Here is a 17,053-nt window from a genome sequence, read left to right on the forward strand (position 1 = left end):
ATTGCGTGCTATTATTCATCATTTGTTGCATACTTGTGCATATAAAATTGGATGCCACCGAATATTTTTAATGTCATCCTCTTTTGAATTCTAAAGATTTTTATTATGCTTACAACTGTTATTGGCTGAAAGCTCCTTCTAGAAGTTCTGCCTCACAGTAAACGACAATAAAAGTTCTTATTTATTTTTTTACTTATTCACAACATATGGGATCACACGGGAAAATCTCAAAAATTGCTCCCCAATCAAGAAAATTACAATAAACGCATTACAAAGTTACGGTATCCTGTGTTTCAACAGTTCATGTAATGAATGGGGGAATTAAATTATCTATAATAATCAATATTACGATAAGAATTTCTTTTTCTCATAGGAAATTATTATAAAATAGATTCATTAGCTTCTCAATTGTATCATGTAATTCAATTTTCAATCATTTGAAGCAGTGAAGCATCATTGACTACCTAACGTCAGTTCAACTGATAACTAGTGATATATACTAGTGTGATACATCAAATTTCCATCCCGGTGAGGGTGGGATGGATTCAGTCAGCTAATCGAGCTAGGTACCGGTAGTACAGCCAAAGCATCGAGATCTCGATTAGTCTCAGATGATCGTTGGGCTTGCTCTATTTGCTGGAGTGACGCGAGTCGAATTGCTCATTTGCCGGTAGCAATCGCTCTGTGCTCTTGTCAGTCAGCATTGTCTGAATGGGAAGCATTCATATAATAAATGCTGACAGTTGAAAGGGAATATCTGGCCATAACGGTGTTGCAACGGATCTGGTGGCTGGTGTCAAGTAGAGGGGTGAGACTGGATATTGGCGTAGGGGTTCATCAATTAATGTGACTTGTCTGCTAACTAGAAGAGCGGGGTGGGAGAAACTATCAACCACAACTGCCCCACAACAAGACTGCCGTTAGAATGACAATACTGTATACTAGTTTTGGTGGTGCAGGAATTGTGGAGTGGAGAAATAATAAATTACATTTCGATCACCACAGTAATTAAATTCCTATATTTATCAAGGTTTATTACTTCTCGTTAATGTTGGTCGTTAAATCATCTCAATAAGATGAACTGTCCAAAGATCGAACTGTCCGTATGAAATAATAATAATAATTGGAGTTGCTTTTACGAGTATTATTAATTGTTATCGATTGCGCAAAATCAGCATTTCAAATCAACTGTAGTACTATAGTTTATATAACTCTATTGTTTGATGATGTTTCGAGCTAAAGTGCTTAGTAACAATGGTTTTTTGAATATTTTTGGGATAAATTGGACATTTTTGGGAATCTCAGATCATAGTTATTTTAATAATAATCACGTCATTTTTTTCTAGATAAAAGTTTGTGATTAAGGAATTAGGAGCTTAGGGCATAGTTAATCGGTGTAGAACCCAGCTGAATCTAGTTTGAGAGTTGCACTCACTGCAATCAAAATTTATGTGATAACTTTTCCATTGATGAGATTGCCGTTGAGAAAGGAGCCCTCCCCTGGAGAAGCAGTCATATTGTGTTATCGCAATGGGAACCATGTAGGTTACGTTACGGTAGAATGGGTCTATTGAGCTGATCCCATTCTCGCCTTGACGGTAATAAGGTAGGAGCTCATTGAGGAAATGTCCAATGATGTGTGCTTGATTAGAACAACAGTAGGCTATATAGGGGAACCGCAGATGATTTGAGATTTAAGCACGGGTTGATGTGGATGATGCAGTGAATGGATGTTCTAATTGAGCTGCAACGACCCTCGGGCGAGTTGGGGGGTGATCCCCGATCCTCGAACCTGGAACCATGGTTCGGTCATTCAGGAAACTGGTTCGTGACTATCGGCATCTCCTGGCATCCGGTTTTAACGGCGCGTGAAAGCACTATCTGCAGTGATTCCCCGATTCGCTCTATTACTTCCTACTTCTGCTCCTCTCTTTTCCACCAACTTCATTCATTTGCTTCCCTCTACTTCTATCTTTCTCTGTTGTTGCATTATTATCCAACCTTATAAGTTCTGTTGCTAACTCTTCCATACCGATTAATCGGCCATTCCGTAAGTCGACTTTCAAATGAATGAACTCACGATTGAATAAATTATTATAGTGTTCTCTTCAGGTGCTGATTTTCTTCGTTGTTGGTTTTATTGTACAGTATCTGAAATATCGATGAATTACACCTTATCTATCGCTTTGTTAACATCAAATGTTATGAGAGGAGTTTCAAACTTCATTTACATCCTTCTTTTATTAAAGGATTTTTATTAATTTGAATTTTCTCAAAGATACAACAAATATTATATAAACAATAATTATGGCCTGATTCAATTTTATGCAATAATATTGATCCTTTATGCCAATGTAGTTGTCTTCATACCGGGATTCATCCTCTATTCACAATTTTATTGCTCATTTTTCTAGTTAAATTTGATAATAATATGGTACGGTGGAAGCTGATCAACCTGATCTGACCTGGCAACCTGATGACCTGATCAACCTGGCTCTCAGTGAGAATTCATCTAAACGAAACTTATATTGTAGGTATTGTTACTAAAACTAATTCATCAAAATAATAAAACACCTTGAGTCTTGAATAAACTTAATAAAAACAAAACCGCTTTCACCACCGATTTATGGGAACTTCTAGACAATTTTTCAATCTTCTTGACAAAAAAAGTAGCGAAATCATAAAACAAAATCACGAAAACATTTCGGCCAAAACAAGTGAAATATTTTGGAATCCGCTAATAAATCGTGCTATAGCCTAGTATTGTACTATGTAATGTTTTGGTCGTTTATAGCTGGGTCTTGCCCTGGCCAGTCGCCAGAATCAGTAACAGTCTGTAGACACTTGACTGCATCTTTGCGGTTGACTCCATCATCTTTATTGTTAGGAGCAGGAGGTCACGTCTGGCCGGCCGCAGCCACCATTGGTAGACGTCGATCAACAACAAAAACCAGATGAAAAAGAAGACAGAAAACCTGTGCAACGAAAACGAAGGAGCAAGAAAATAAGAGCAAGGTAGGAAGCAATCGAGGCAGAAGAAGAAGCGACCAAACGAACTTTACGGAAGAAGGAGCTGCAAAACTCTAGAGAGCGAACAAAAGAACACTGCAAGGAAAAAATGGACTCCTCAAGAGCAAAAGAAAACCTTCAAGGTTTACTGATTTTGGCGCGAAGGCGAAGATCAAGTCTTTGGAAACTGAAGGAAGTAGTTAGTTTCCATTATCAGATGTATTCCTGAACAAGCCTCCTTCTCAACTGTTACTTACATGTGAAGGAAAAGATGATAATAATGTTTGGATGTATTCATTATACATCTAATAACAAATTTTGTAGGGGTTTGTATTCTGTTATGGCTACTCTTTGTTTCAGTTCAATTCATGGCGAGCAATAAATTATTTATTTTATCCAGTTGTACTGTCGATAAAGATACAGTTGTACTTTGATAAAACCAATTTACTGTCATAATCTAGGTCTTCTACTAGGTCTACTTCTTTAAATTTACCATTAATGCATAAAGCGTAATACTTGATGTAAAAGTAGCCCTGTAATCGAAAAAGTAATAATACTCATATACATCGAATTGTGGGCTTTGATTTACAGCATATTGTGATTTGAATGTATTGATGTGTGTTTGCTTATGATAATTCAACTGGCTTTATTAACTATTAGTTTTTATCAATATCAAAATTTTCTTTGTGAATATTTGTTATGTAAATCCTCTCCAAGTTCGAAATTATCCTCTTTTGCAATTGAAATCCATATAAAATGACACACTTGTTATCTGGTAGTGTCAACGTGATTGTTTATTTTTATTAGAAAAAGAAACTTCTCGCACTAAATAAACGGAATTAATGAGCCTTCTAATCCCACTTCTAGAGGTCGTTAAACAAGATGTTCTCTGTCTTCGCCCGACAATCGGCAGCTGAAAACAAGTTCTGTGTGTTTTTCGGCAGTTTCCGAAGTGGGCTTGCCCCGTGTGCTCTTCTTTTATGAGCAATTAAAAAGAGGGAAACTTGAACAATCAATGATTCGAATGAAAGTCTTCTCCGACGGTGAAATTTGTCAACAGTTTGGTCCTGGTGACTCATTTACAATGTTCTCTCTGTATCATGTGGCTACTATTTATACTAAGACTGGGTGAAATTTCTAAAACCGTTCTCTCTTTTGATTTTTTTCCAATGATTTCGGAATCACACACTTTTTTAGTATTTCAATTTTTTTTATCCGCCATACATAACACAGATAAACATGTGACAGGAAGACAATGTAGCCTATTGTAAGTACATGCGGTACAATAACATCCCAGTAAGAACGATATGAGCTTTACCACAAAGTAAAAAATCTTCCTTCTGCTTCTCTGTGGCTTAACTCTAGGACTTGAGGATTCACTAAGTACTATCACAGATTCAAGCCTTGTCTGTCCTGGTAGGCCACTTGTTTGTCTTGATTCTTGTCTGTGGTATTACTTAGATCTTCATTATCCATAGCTTATTACATTTGCAGTTATATCTAGTAATCTAATTCCATTACGCGATTGAGGTATTTCTCTCCAATGGAAAAGCCAATTACTAGATGAATTCCAAGTTCTATAATTGTCACATAAACCATTGCTCCTCGACTTGAATAGTCTGAAAAAATTGAAAATTTAACTGAGTTAAAGCAGGTGGATAGAATGATGCAAATGTTGGATTGGTTGTGGTTGAGATTTAATGATAGGGAAGACCTGGCTAGGGGCTGGACCACTTTGAAAACAATTATAGCGTAGTCCGGTAACCCAACGATTAGAGTTTTTTCACATTGAGCCTTTTCTAGGAAGATGCCTTGAGCCAAACACATTTCTCTCGGCCTAATTATCATAGATACAGGTATACAAGGTCAACGATTACTGAACATGTATAGTTACATCCAATGGAGTGTAGGAATAAACAGCAGTAGCTAGTTTCTCTAGCAGCTAAGCTATGTCTGTCTACACGATATATTCAAAGTCACGAGGCTCTCGATTTCATGGTCATAAAAAATTCATTGTTCATCCAACTGAATTCATTGCTTGTTAGTGCTTCAAATATCATCGACCATTCCTAATAGTAGTATTTACGTTGAATGCCTTACCCCGGTAAAATGTTTTATAAATATTGAAAAATTTAGAGTAATCATTAACTTAGGTTGAATACAGTAATATTGTATTTTGTGGTAATAAGTAGAAAAGTTTGGGAAACCATTGCTGAATTTACTGCAATCATCCAAGTTTAATTCGTTTCATGCAAAATGTATTTATGAATTTTTCACTGTCATAACATGTTGCTGTATATGTTTGTCGTTCCGTATTTATCTGATTATATATGATTGTAATCTATTTATTGCTATGAATCTATAGTTCACTTCTTTCAACAGTGGAGTCTTACCTCTATAGATAGAGGAATAACAAGTACCACATTCTAGTATCACCATACCATCACTACAAGTATCACCATAGTTGAAATCACATTCTAGTTACTCTATATCATGTATTTCCATATTCTTTCATTTCCTCTCCATGTTGCATTTTGCTTTTTAACATTGCATGAGAGATAATCGGATTAAAGAATGATTCTGGCATAAAATGGAGAGTAAGCCTATTTTGCCTCCTATTTAACAGCACTACGTTCAACATGCATGCATAATCCTTGCTACACGTATAACTCCTATCAACAGCCATGTGTTACATCTGTAACTACACTGGATTCAGATCACAATTATTCCAGCTTTCCAATCGTTTTCTGATTTCATTTTATAGTTTTATAGCTCCTGATTCATAAACTACAATTTACTTTCTATTCATATTTATTCATGAAACGAAATTTCTCGTACAACTAGAATTACAATAATTTTATTCCTTCAATGCATAACAATGCAATCGGAAACGTCAATTGATAATAATACCGTATATTTGTTTGCTTTTTAAATGTGAATTTGTGTTTAGAAAAAAGTTTTCTTAATTTTAAACTTTATAAAATAGAAGCTTAGGAAGTGAAAGTGCAAATTTTTAGTGAGAAAACATGAAGAACCCAAGGCATAGCCTATAAACTCGAGTGTTGATAGAAAATGACATTGGGTAATACGGCAAGGCAGAACATCTATAAGGATCTCTCTGCCAATAAAAGCCATATAAATAAATAAATAATACCGTACATAATTTCTGGTCTCAATCTCACATAGTAAAATGTACATAATATAATAATTTATCTATACAAGGTATCTTTCAATAGAATAAAGAATATACATCAAATAGGATAAAGTCATATAACATAATAGAATATAGTCATTAAATAATAGATTAAAGAATACATCAAAAACATAATAATAAAAATATTGAGAACATTGATATTTAGTGATATATTCTTTCCTGCTTCAATTAAAATAGTTGTCAAGTGGTAGATTAAAGAAATCTGAAAGTGATTACAATGGATTGTCTAATAGGAGGCGCTCTATGTTCTGCTTATAAATTTTAGTTGGTAGGTTCCTGGCTAGTATGGGCAATTTATTGAATAATTTCAATGATACGTGATTCGGGCTGGTTGTTATCCTATTCAATCTAGAATATGGTAGATCTATTTCTGATTTGTTCCTAGTGTTATGACTGTGAATGTCGGTTCTGCAGCTATATGAGTCTAATGGATTGTTAGACACTACTGTCTAACTCTATTGGTTCGAAATCAAGTTGAATTGTTGAGATCGAATCTCCTCATTTAGGAACTCCATATAGCTCGCGGGAAGCCGACATTTTCTAATGATGTGCCGCTGCCTCTTTTTCTTTCGATTGAACAACAACCAGTAATTAACCAGCAATTACCTGTTGACAAACTAAAGTACAATAACTGCAATTAAACTGTCCATTGAACTTTGAACAAGAAAAACCCCTTATCAGCTTTAGTGGTCATTATAGCATTCTCGAGTTTCACTTTTACTCTACCTTCTCAGTCGATAACAGCTTAGAAATTTGAAAAACTCTATAGCAATTTATCTGATGAGTCTGAAATTCCTTTTCAGAATTATTCTTATTATTGTTGAACCTATGTCAACTACATCAAGTTATCTCTTTGGACTGCAGCATATTATTTCATAACATGAACTATATCAACATAACGGTGTTGCCAGTTATGGCAGTGAGAGAAATATAGCTGGAAAGTTGCGTTCTCGCATTGGAGAGAGTGTCTGGGAAACTCTCGTCAGCCGCCATCTTTGACGACAATGAGTCATTAAATCATAATTGGGCTCCTAGCAGTGGGAACCTTTCTAATAGGTGTGTGACGATTTGACGATAACGTCAGACTAAATAGAGTTTTGAGGTTTTGTGGAATTGTTTTTACTTCATCATATGCTGGGTGAAGGTTTTACGGTAAAAATTAATTTTGATTGAGGTCATTAAACTATTGACTTTTTGGAATTGTGGAAATTATATAAGTTTTTTTTTTGCTATGATATGTATTATAGATAAATCTTTGTATTGATAAATCTTTGTATCTTTGATAAATCTATGAATTTAAGATAAATCTTTTATCTTATTGGACTACAATAGTTGCTAATAATTCATTAAAGGCTATTGAAATCATGCCATTCCAATTAGGATTAATGTGTTCCACACACTATTATAAATTAGTAGCCTAATCGACTTTCCAATATTGAATACTAAATTCAGTTTAGGTAATGGATAATTTCTTTCTGAATTATATGGTGTTATATTCACCCAATTTGTTTATAATCAAGATTTAAAATCCTACAAGATAATTATTACATAATATTACTTCTGTGAAAGTTGAAAAGCAAAATCAAACTTTTCTAGTGGTTTAAGGCCATTCCACACAGCACGTGGCGTGCGTGGCTGGACGCACGCCACGCCGGCCACGCTAGCCACATGCCAATTCACACCGCCACGACTGTTGCGATGCTATACCGGCCACGTTTCCCGTCAGTATGCAGGAAGATGTCAACTCCGACGGTCCCGTGGTGTGAATCTGGATTTTCTTGTGGCTTACCTTGGTTTGATGACTCCAACAGCAGCAGTAGTAATGATAATGAGCTGGTTTTATTGTATCCGGTGACAGCACGGGACCAGTGGGTACATCCAATCAATAAAAAAAGGAAGACCTTTGGCGAATTCCATCATTTAATGCGCGACCTTGAGGCTGACAATGATAGTAGCCTATACGTTCTATACGATAGTATACGTCTAGTATACGTTCTGCGCATGCTCGGACCAAAACGTGGCCGGACACGTTTGAAAAGATCGCTCAGAGAGCGAACGGTAGCCACGCGTGGCTAGTATAGCAAGCGTTGCCGCGTGGCCGTGGCTGCTATGTGAACTGCTTCATTTGATTAGCTGGGAAGCGATGTTTTGAAAAGTAGCTAGCGTGCGTCCAGCCACACACGCCACGTGCTGTGTGGAATGGCCTTTAGTGTTGTGTTTTGGTTTTATATAATATTGAACTTAATTGGAATGTACTCTATTTTGATGATATAAAAGGAGTTTGATGTACATATTACCCATATCGATTAGGAAAATTAATTCTTCCAAAAAAGCCCAAAATCTAGAATAAATACTTGGTAACTGAGCAAGATGGAACAACTTCGGTACTTCCCAACTCAAATCATCCGATAAATACTTTAATTGTTATTGAACTCTTGTACGAGTAACTGATATTACGTTACTTGAAATTAGTAAAACTGTTTTGAAATAGCTTTATCATGTAATTAATCCACCTGAACTTCATAGTAGAGAAGGAAGTTGGTATTTTACTTCATTCCAATCAATAGGTTTTCAATTTGATTCCACTCATACCCTGACATTATTTGGTACACTCCATATTTACTTCAGTTGAGTTGCAGAATCACTTTTTAATCACTGTCCATTTCACGGGTGCTGGTGCTGCTCCGAATAAAACTCTTCATTCAAAAGTATCCAATTCGTGAATTTCACGGTATCGAAGCGGAATCACGAATCCAATCCACATTCCTGCATTGTGATGTTGCCACTGATCCACCAATCTGATCGCATTAACTGTTCTAAAATCATATGTTGCCAACATATGTTACCATTAGACACGCGCATAGTGTGGAGGAGAGCAGAACTGATAACGGTATCTACAGGTTGGAAATTGGCATCAGCTATCTATCGTGCCGCCGTCATACAGTGTATTCATAATAGCCAGCTGTAGAGGAGACGTGTGTTGGCCTACGGCTGTTTAAATTCCTGTGCGGAGATTCTGTCTCCTCACCGCATCCCAATCGGCAACTCCACTCTCCTCTCTCCGCTCTCCACCTCCATTATTGTCTCTCCATCTTGCCCTCCACTCTTGCACCCAACACACTCTCACACGGGGCCGCTCCCTTCTTTATCAGCGTATAGGTGGCGACCGACTGACTGTAGATAACAACATGCCAAGTTTTACACTACACTGTAGCTGCACACATACTCTGTCATCTTCCTCATTCTCCTCGTCACTTCCCCCACCCCTCCTCCTTGTTCAAATATTCCTCTTCAGATCTGCGTTTTGATATTGTACTCTTTCTAGCCATTGTTGTTGTTGTTGTTTTCTTCTTCATCTCCTTCTCCTCTTCCTTGTCCTCATCCTCCTCCTTCTCTTATTCATCTCCTTCTTCTCTTCCTTTTTCTTCTTCTCATCCTACATTCCTCCTTTTGTCCGCTTTCACTCTTGATTTCCTATTAGGTCCCTTTCTCTTTCTCTTCTTTTACCTCTTCTCCTTTTATTAAATGAGTTTTCTTCCTCCTTATCACCCGCTATAATCATTCCCTCTTTCTCTTGTCCTCTTGAGATTGCTGTGATTGTGGCTGTTGTACATCTCCTCTCCTCCTTCTCCTTATACTTCTCTTCATGTCTCATTCTTCTACCTCTCTTCTGCTTCTTCTCCATATGTCCATTCTTCTTCTATCTCTCTTCTGTTTCTCCTTCTCCTTATACTTCTTCCCATGTTTCATTCTTTTTCTATCTCTCTTCTGTTTTTCCTTCTCCTTAAATTTCTCCTCATGTCCTATTCTTCTCCTACCTATCTCTTGTTCCTCCTCCTCCTCCTCCTCCTCATCTTTCTCCTCTCATCCTCATCCATTTTCTCTGTTTCTGCATACCTCCTTTATCTCTCTCAATTTCTCTTCTTTCCACCCGGTTTTCCTGCACCCTGTAATTCTTCTTCTCCTCTTCTCCCTATTTCAATCATGTGCTGCAAAACCGCGGCACTTGTAACCGAACCTCTCATCCCTCCCCCCCGCTACGCCCCACCATCGCTAATATAAATTCCTGCATAGCTGATGAGCTGCTTATTAGGCCACATCGCGCACCTTTCTAATTCTCAAAGGCTTGCTCAAATGCCTGTCTAATAATAGAGTAATAATACTCTCCAGCCTCTTGACCTCTAATCTGGCGGGAAACTGCTCGTCTTCCTCATATGCATATCAGCTCCATCTGCTGGTACCCAATTAAATCAATCGAAGTAGTTTGGCGAATTGAAGTTTAACATAAATATTAAAGTAATAAATCCGATCGAAAGTCAATGTACCTTTCTTTTTCAATGTATGAGTTCATTTCCCGATGGTTTTTCAATCTGAACTACTATCCAGGTGGATACTATTGGATACAGTTGAACCCCGATATAATAACGTATTCATCTCAAGAAATCAATAGAACTTTTTGCAGGGTTGAGATATTCTTAGTAAAGGTTCACTTTTACATAGCGTGTTACTCCTCCATTCATTAATTGATATTTATGCACAAATCTTGCAGTGTTCGGGATAGAACGATAGACTCAGTCCAAATTGTTTTTCTCCTGAATTTTGGTGAAATTAAATTCTCCAAAAATAGAGCTATGTTGAAACTTTCAACTTTACATTAATAACATTTTGAATCCAAAACTGTATGAAATATAAATCTTGAATTGAGATTGTAGAACATCAAAAAATGGATGAGCCATTAGAAATTAATTTGTTGCACCGAAGGATTTTTCCAATCGGGTCACCTCTGAATTGTATTTGTGTTTTCCTTGATTTTGAGCCCATTATTTCGATGCATATTACTGTACTCAATATTGCTTTCTCATCCTATTTCATTCTCCAAAGAAGAAGACATGCTATTCAATTCTCTAGTCAATCACAGTAGACATCGATATTCATCTTGATATTTGTGTTAGATCAGATGGCATAGTTATTTACTTTCTACGGAAACCTCTGGTATAGGCGCCACTGTCAGCAAACAAATAAGGAACATGCTTATCTGCCCATTGAGACTAGGTGGTCTCCAGATGCTTCCTGTCTCCAAAATGTGTCCTGCTGAGAAGGCGCTTCAAAAATGGGCCCTCATATCGTAATCACAACTCTTTGAAATGTGACGCAACTTGTCACTTGAAATTAACACGACAAATTGAAGCAAATCAACCTCTACAAGATTCAGTGATAGTATTTTTCTGGCAGCAGTCCCTCAAAGTAACTATACTCTCACTATTAATTGTTCCCTCTGTTACTATTATTTAATCTAGGTACTTCTAGTACGGTTTCTTGTTTATTAATTTTCAACTTATATTCAGTTAGCAGATTTCCTCTCTGTTACAAATGGGAACAATTCGATCTACTAATCTAGCAGAATAATATAGAAGGTTATACCTCACTGAATTATTCGTAAACTTCCTCTGTGCGAGTTATGAAGCTTTCTTCAAATCATATGTATTTCTCAGATAGTGACAATCCGAATTTATTGTTTCAAAGTCAGATTCAAGTAGTATTGCTGCTCAAAACAATGAAAACATGCAGTACATAAATATACATAATCATTGATAAAATTTGCTCCTATATTCACTTTAATATTTGCTCCATGTTATCGGTCATCCCAATGAAGTCTAAAGTATTATTTTTTCAAAGTACAAAATTAATATCATCTTTAATTGGTGTAGCGTGACATTTTGCAGCTGGCCAGGACTTTATAGCTAATTAGTTGTGTCAAAATGAGGCGTCTCCAGCCGTCTGCTCCATTTTGCCGAATAATCGATGCACTGCTAAGCCTATCTGAGTGGAGCATCAGCGGCATAGCACCGTGTGCTTGGTGTGGCAAGTGTGGATTAGTTAGTTGTCCGGCCTGTTGCGTGCTGCAAACCCTTCCCTTCCACTTCCACTACATGTTCAACGTTCAACAAATCCCAGTCTTGAAATCGCGTGCTCCCAATCCATTAGTCCGCCATAAAACAACAGTGTGTAGTCTTAAAATAGTTCAGGCACTGAACGACACGTTCTTGTGTGGATTTATGTGGACTTTTCACGTTGTACAACTCGCCCTTCCAACCATTCGACCAGACCTGACCACTTTACTTCAAGCTGAATTGCACTGCACCTTCCAATCTATATTGATTAAAATGGTTTTGTAAATTGCACCTTCCACCTTATATTCATTTGCCATGTGGAAGAAGTTTTGTGAGAATTGGAAGGGAATTTTCCTGCTGATTGATTGATGAGCTTCATATAATGTTTTTACTATATATTGTTGTCTTCTATAATGTTAATGTCGTTTAATGTTGATGTCTTTTATAATAGTTTCACTCTATTGCAAGATCACTTGAAGAGGTGTTAATCGGATCTTTTCTCCTCGTGATTGTGCTAAATTGTTCTTCGAGGACGGTTTCGCGGAGAGCTCAGCATTATGGTCTATGCTAGGAAGGACTATGATGAGCAATTTGTTAATTTACAGCTCAATTGAGTTCCAAAAAATATGTTAAATTGATATTTGATTATTATCAGTATTTTTTTGTTACCAATCAATGGTAAATTCACTTACCATTGAGGATCAGCGTTTCACATGTTTGTGCTAACTGATTATCATGTTCAATTGCTTTATCTATGACATGTTATCTTGGAAGAGGAGGTAAGGATCAGAGCAATTATCATTAGGTCAGCCAGGGTCAAATGTTTCATTATTTCCTTGAACATACATGTCAGATCTCAGGTCACGGTTGAATCACTCACAGGGCCTCTATCCTTCCGTTAACATTCGTTTCATCCATACAACCCTAAAAATATTTCATTAGTAAGTACTTTAAATATTGATAGTTTCATGTAATATTTGTCATATTTATTTATTATTGTATTGTAGAATACAACCATTTATAATTGAAAATCTATTATTGGGTCTGATTCTTTAACTTTATACCCCATTCACTCCCTTTTCAGTATTCTTAATTCTCTTCTGTCTGAATTTAATATGAGCTTGATAATTCATAGACTACTGTCATAGCCACCTCTAATACAAGGCCCCGGCCTACGATATTGCAACGTCGCAGTGTAGGCCTAGAAACTAATACATGATTGGTGAAAAAGATCAGCTGGTATTTTAAAAATATTTTTCACCAATCATGTATTAGATTCTAGGCCTACACTGCGACGTTGCAATATCGAAGGCCGGGGCCTTGTATTGGAGGTGGCTATGCTACTGTTCATGGTCACATTGTTAAATACTCTCACTTATTTTGTTTTGATACATTAGGTTTATAGACATATTTCGTTTTTGCTGGACCAAGATAGAATTTGAAATGCATGAGATGATTACTGATTCATATGCTTATAAATAAATAAATAAGAGGTGAAGAAGTTGCAGGCGATTTTCTCGAAATCAAGAACTTTATGTTTAGCTGTAACTTGTAATAACTTATGCAATAACCAGTCGGAAACCAATGTTTCCTAGGTCGTTATTTGCTGGGTTTATAGGCTCTCAAAAGTTGGAAAAAGAGCTCATATATCTCTCGGAAAAAGTTCAGTGTTTAAATATGAAGCATATGAATGCGTTTAGAAACAGACAGAGATCGTCAAGTTGAATGGGGAGAATAGATGGACGGCAACGTTCAACTTTCTGCGTCGAAGGCAAACTTGATACTCGAGCTTCAGCCAACTTTTCCGTGTGCGATTCGGAACTTTTGTTCAGCCGCAGAAAATGGAGTTTCCAAATGGCTTTTCCAAAGGCAATCAAGAATGGAACAGAGCTTTGCAGCCGTCAAGTCGAGTTTGAGGCCACGCTGGTATGATCGTAAAGTAATTTGCAAGACCTTCGCTTGTGCCCGAGAGAGTAAGAAGTCTACAGAAAAATAGAACCATTGTCTGCTGGTGTCACGTGGTATAGACTTGTTTCCAATGCTGGCGAGTCGGAAGGACAAGGGTGGGTAGAGGCGTTGGAAAAGTTTCGAATTTAATGAGTCCAAAGAGTGAAGACTACATCCATGGTAATGTTCTCGACAAACCATTGGGGAAATCCTCAGTGAACTTTTTTCCTTTCATCCGAAAAAGCTCTGTAAGTGAATTATTGCCTGCAGCCAGCGTTTTTTCCACCTAAATACTTTGAGTTGAGGAAGAGAAATGCAAGGGAATTGAATTAAGATTTTCATAGCGCTTGGCAGTACTAGAAGATGATTATGGGAAGAAGACACTCCAGTAATGTAATTATTGTTATCTTGTCCATCAAAATGATGTTTTAATTACAACATAGAGTGCTTTCAGAGTGCAAATTACGTGCTTACAAAATATTTAATTATGAATAAATGAGTAGAAAAGTAAATTCCTTGTGCTTATGTATACCAAGTAATCAAGTATCTTGAAAAAATATAAAAAGAAATTGCATAGTTTGAATCACTATGCAATAGAACGTATTAAAAGTTTATTCTTATCTTAGCTTTCTTTGAATTCAAGACATTGTATATTGTAATTTCAACAATGAAAAAAAAACGCATGCTTAGTTCTTTCAATAATTTCGTTTATATTTACAAGTCGCTAATCATTCTTCTTCTCACTTTTAGCATTTTGTGTGGCAAAATAGACAGGGGTGTTCTCAGGTGAGGTGAGGACTTTTTTGCGAGGGTGCCTTATTTGTGGGGTGGATAGTACTAAATTTTGGGTTATTTAGGGGTTTGCGTCCGTCACCCCTGAAATAGAGCATTATTAGTGAATGAGGAATAATAGCATCATCAGAGCACAATGAGAAAATAGATACAATTTACAAAAATAGAATTGACGATGATTTGTATCTCTCAATAAAATTCTCCAATTATACTACTTAGATAATACTGTACTTCACATTTGCTATGAAGTAAAGTAAATCTTGGGAACTATATTTTATTGTTGATGGAAGTTGGTTTTCTTCTCCTGACGCTTGCCGCCTTTTAGCCTCAATTTTGGCGCGGAGTGTAAACATGGGCCGGTTGAAGAGGCTGCTTGCCTCAACTCGAGTGTCGAAGGAGCAAGGGCAAGTCCTCGGCACAAGGGCTTGTCGCAGTTACTTGATATACGTGTGAGAGAAAGTCTGTCATCGATTGGTTTATTAAATTGGGACGCTATTTTGAGACTGTCATCACTCTCACACGCTCTCATGTTGCCTCAATCTCTCTCCTTCCAGAGTGCCCTCTTCTGGCAGCTTTCTAGGCGAAAGCCCTCTCAACCTGTACTTAAGGACACGTCATTTGTTCGTCACGTACTCGCTTCTGATGCATTTCTACTCAGCTTTTTCCCAGAAGCTGTCTGAGTTTCCTCATCCATTCTTTCCTTCTCCGGTATTGGACTATGTGTAATGTTCATGAATTCGTGTAAATTGGAGAGAGTTTGAAGTCTTCAATAAACCAATCATGTTTTATCATTAAAAGTTGGATAAATCTACTCTCCATTTCAAAAATATCCTCAATCAAACTTACTTTGAAATGGAAAAGTCGGAATTAATAATCAAATCGAGCTTATTAATATAATTGAAATTCAATTTGAATGATTATAATTGGAATTGATTTATAGTTGAGCTTATTTGGGTATCATCCTCAGTATTATTATTAAACAGTCTCCCTTAGCTGATCAAGAAGAGCTGCCAATATCTGAGAAACCTGTGAAAAATTAATTGCTTTAAAAAGCGTATTATCATATAGAAACAGCATAAGTAGATATCCCATGGTATAGGACGTTTATGTCGCAACTTTTACTGTTACCTCAAGCCGATTGTTCATGTAATTCTTTCCCGTGAAGCTGTGTGACACTGGTAGTCTCTCATATTGTGCCGTTCATACACTCTTACCCGGTCAAAACAGTAAAAATCGTCAATAATCGACAGTAATCGGCTTGAGATAACAGTAAAAGTTGCGACATGAACACCCTATACCATGGGATATCTACTTACGCTATTGTTTCTCTATGGTATTATTCTATGAAAGAGTATTTTCATATAAAATGAATTGGCTTATTAAGAGATCAATATTGAAGAAGATGTATGTTCCTAACCTTGCTGTATCTATCCAATGTGTTGTACTTTGTAAATTGTGCTTTGCATTCTCCTGTTTTCCACCACACGCAGACGATTGTTGGTCTTTGTGGGGGAATTCTGTGTACTATATGTATCTCGCTTGCTATTTTTGTAAAGTACCTATGTTGTAAAGAAGGAGTAAAGATTATTTGAATTTTAATTTGAATTTTTGACGAGCTCATACATTGTGAAATGTCTGATCTCTGATGATAAAGAATCTTGGAATCTATACTGTTATTAGTTCACAATCCTTTTAGTATTTTGTATTTCCAAAATTGCATAACATTCACCAACAAAACTTTATTTATGAAGCCTGATTCGTAAATTATAGTCTCATATTATGTCGAATCTTATCTCCATTTATTCTGAAGTGGCTTGGAAAACATTTCTTGAAATCTACTGGCTTTTGAACGAATTATTAGTTATGTTTTATAACATAGCTATAGCTATGTTTTAACAGAATCTATTGTTGAAATTTGAATTATTGTATTACGTTCCACAATCCAATCCATATTGTCTAATAAAGCTAATCTTTTCTGATAGAAGTTTGAGGTTGTAATACTCTCTTATAGTGTTATATTACTTCCATTTTCTCTAACAAATAATATATTTTCCAGGTGAGCTTTCTTCATTTGGTGTGTACTGAATACACCAAAACAGGATGATAAAAAAACGTAACAAAGAATTCGTGAGTATCATCTAATTAGTGAAAACAGTTTGACATGCATTATTAGAATGTAAGCTAATGAATCAATAGTCCA

At 36.5% G+C, this 17,053-nt stretch overlaps 1 protein-coding gene across 3 annotated transcripts in view; it reads left to right on the plus strand.

Moving 5' to 3' along the window:
* The window catches only part of LOC111052922 (ADP-ribosylation factor-like protein 4C), a 71,104-nt gene that overhangs the window by 10,373 nt on the left and 43,678 nt on the right, over positions 1–17,053 (plus strand). The window contains exon 1 of one of the 3 annotated variants that reach the window (XM_039427907.1): positions 16,915–16,980. The exons of the other annotated variants lie outside the window; for them this stretch is intronic. The gene's annotated coding sequence lies outside the window, so the exon portion shown is untranslated. Of the gene's footprint in view, positions 1–16,914; positions 16,981–17,053 lie in introns of those variants that run through there. 3 annotated transcript variants of the gene reach the window in all.

This window comes from Nilaparvata lugens, chromosome 5 (assembly GCF_014356525.2).
Source record: "Nilaparvata lugens isolate BPH chromosome 5, ASM1435652v1, whole genome shotgun sequence".
Classification (NCBI taxonomy): Eukaryota; Metazoa; Arthropoda; class Insecta; order Hemiptera; family Delphacidae; genus Nilaparvata; species Nilaparvata lugens.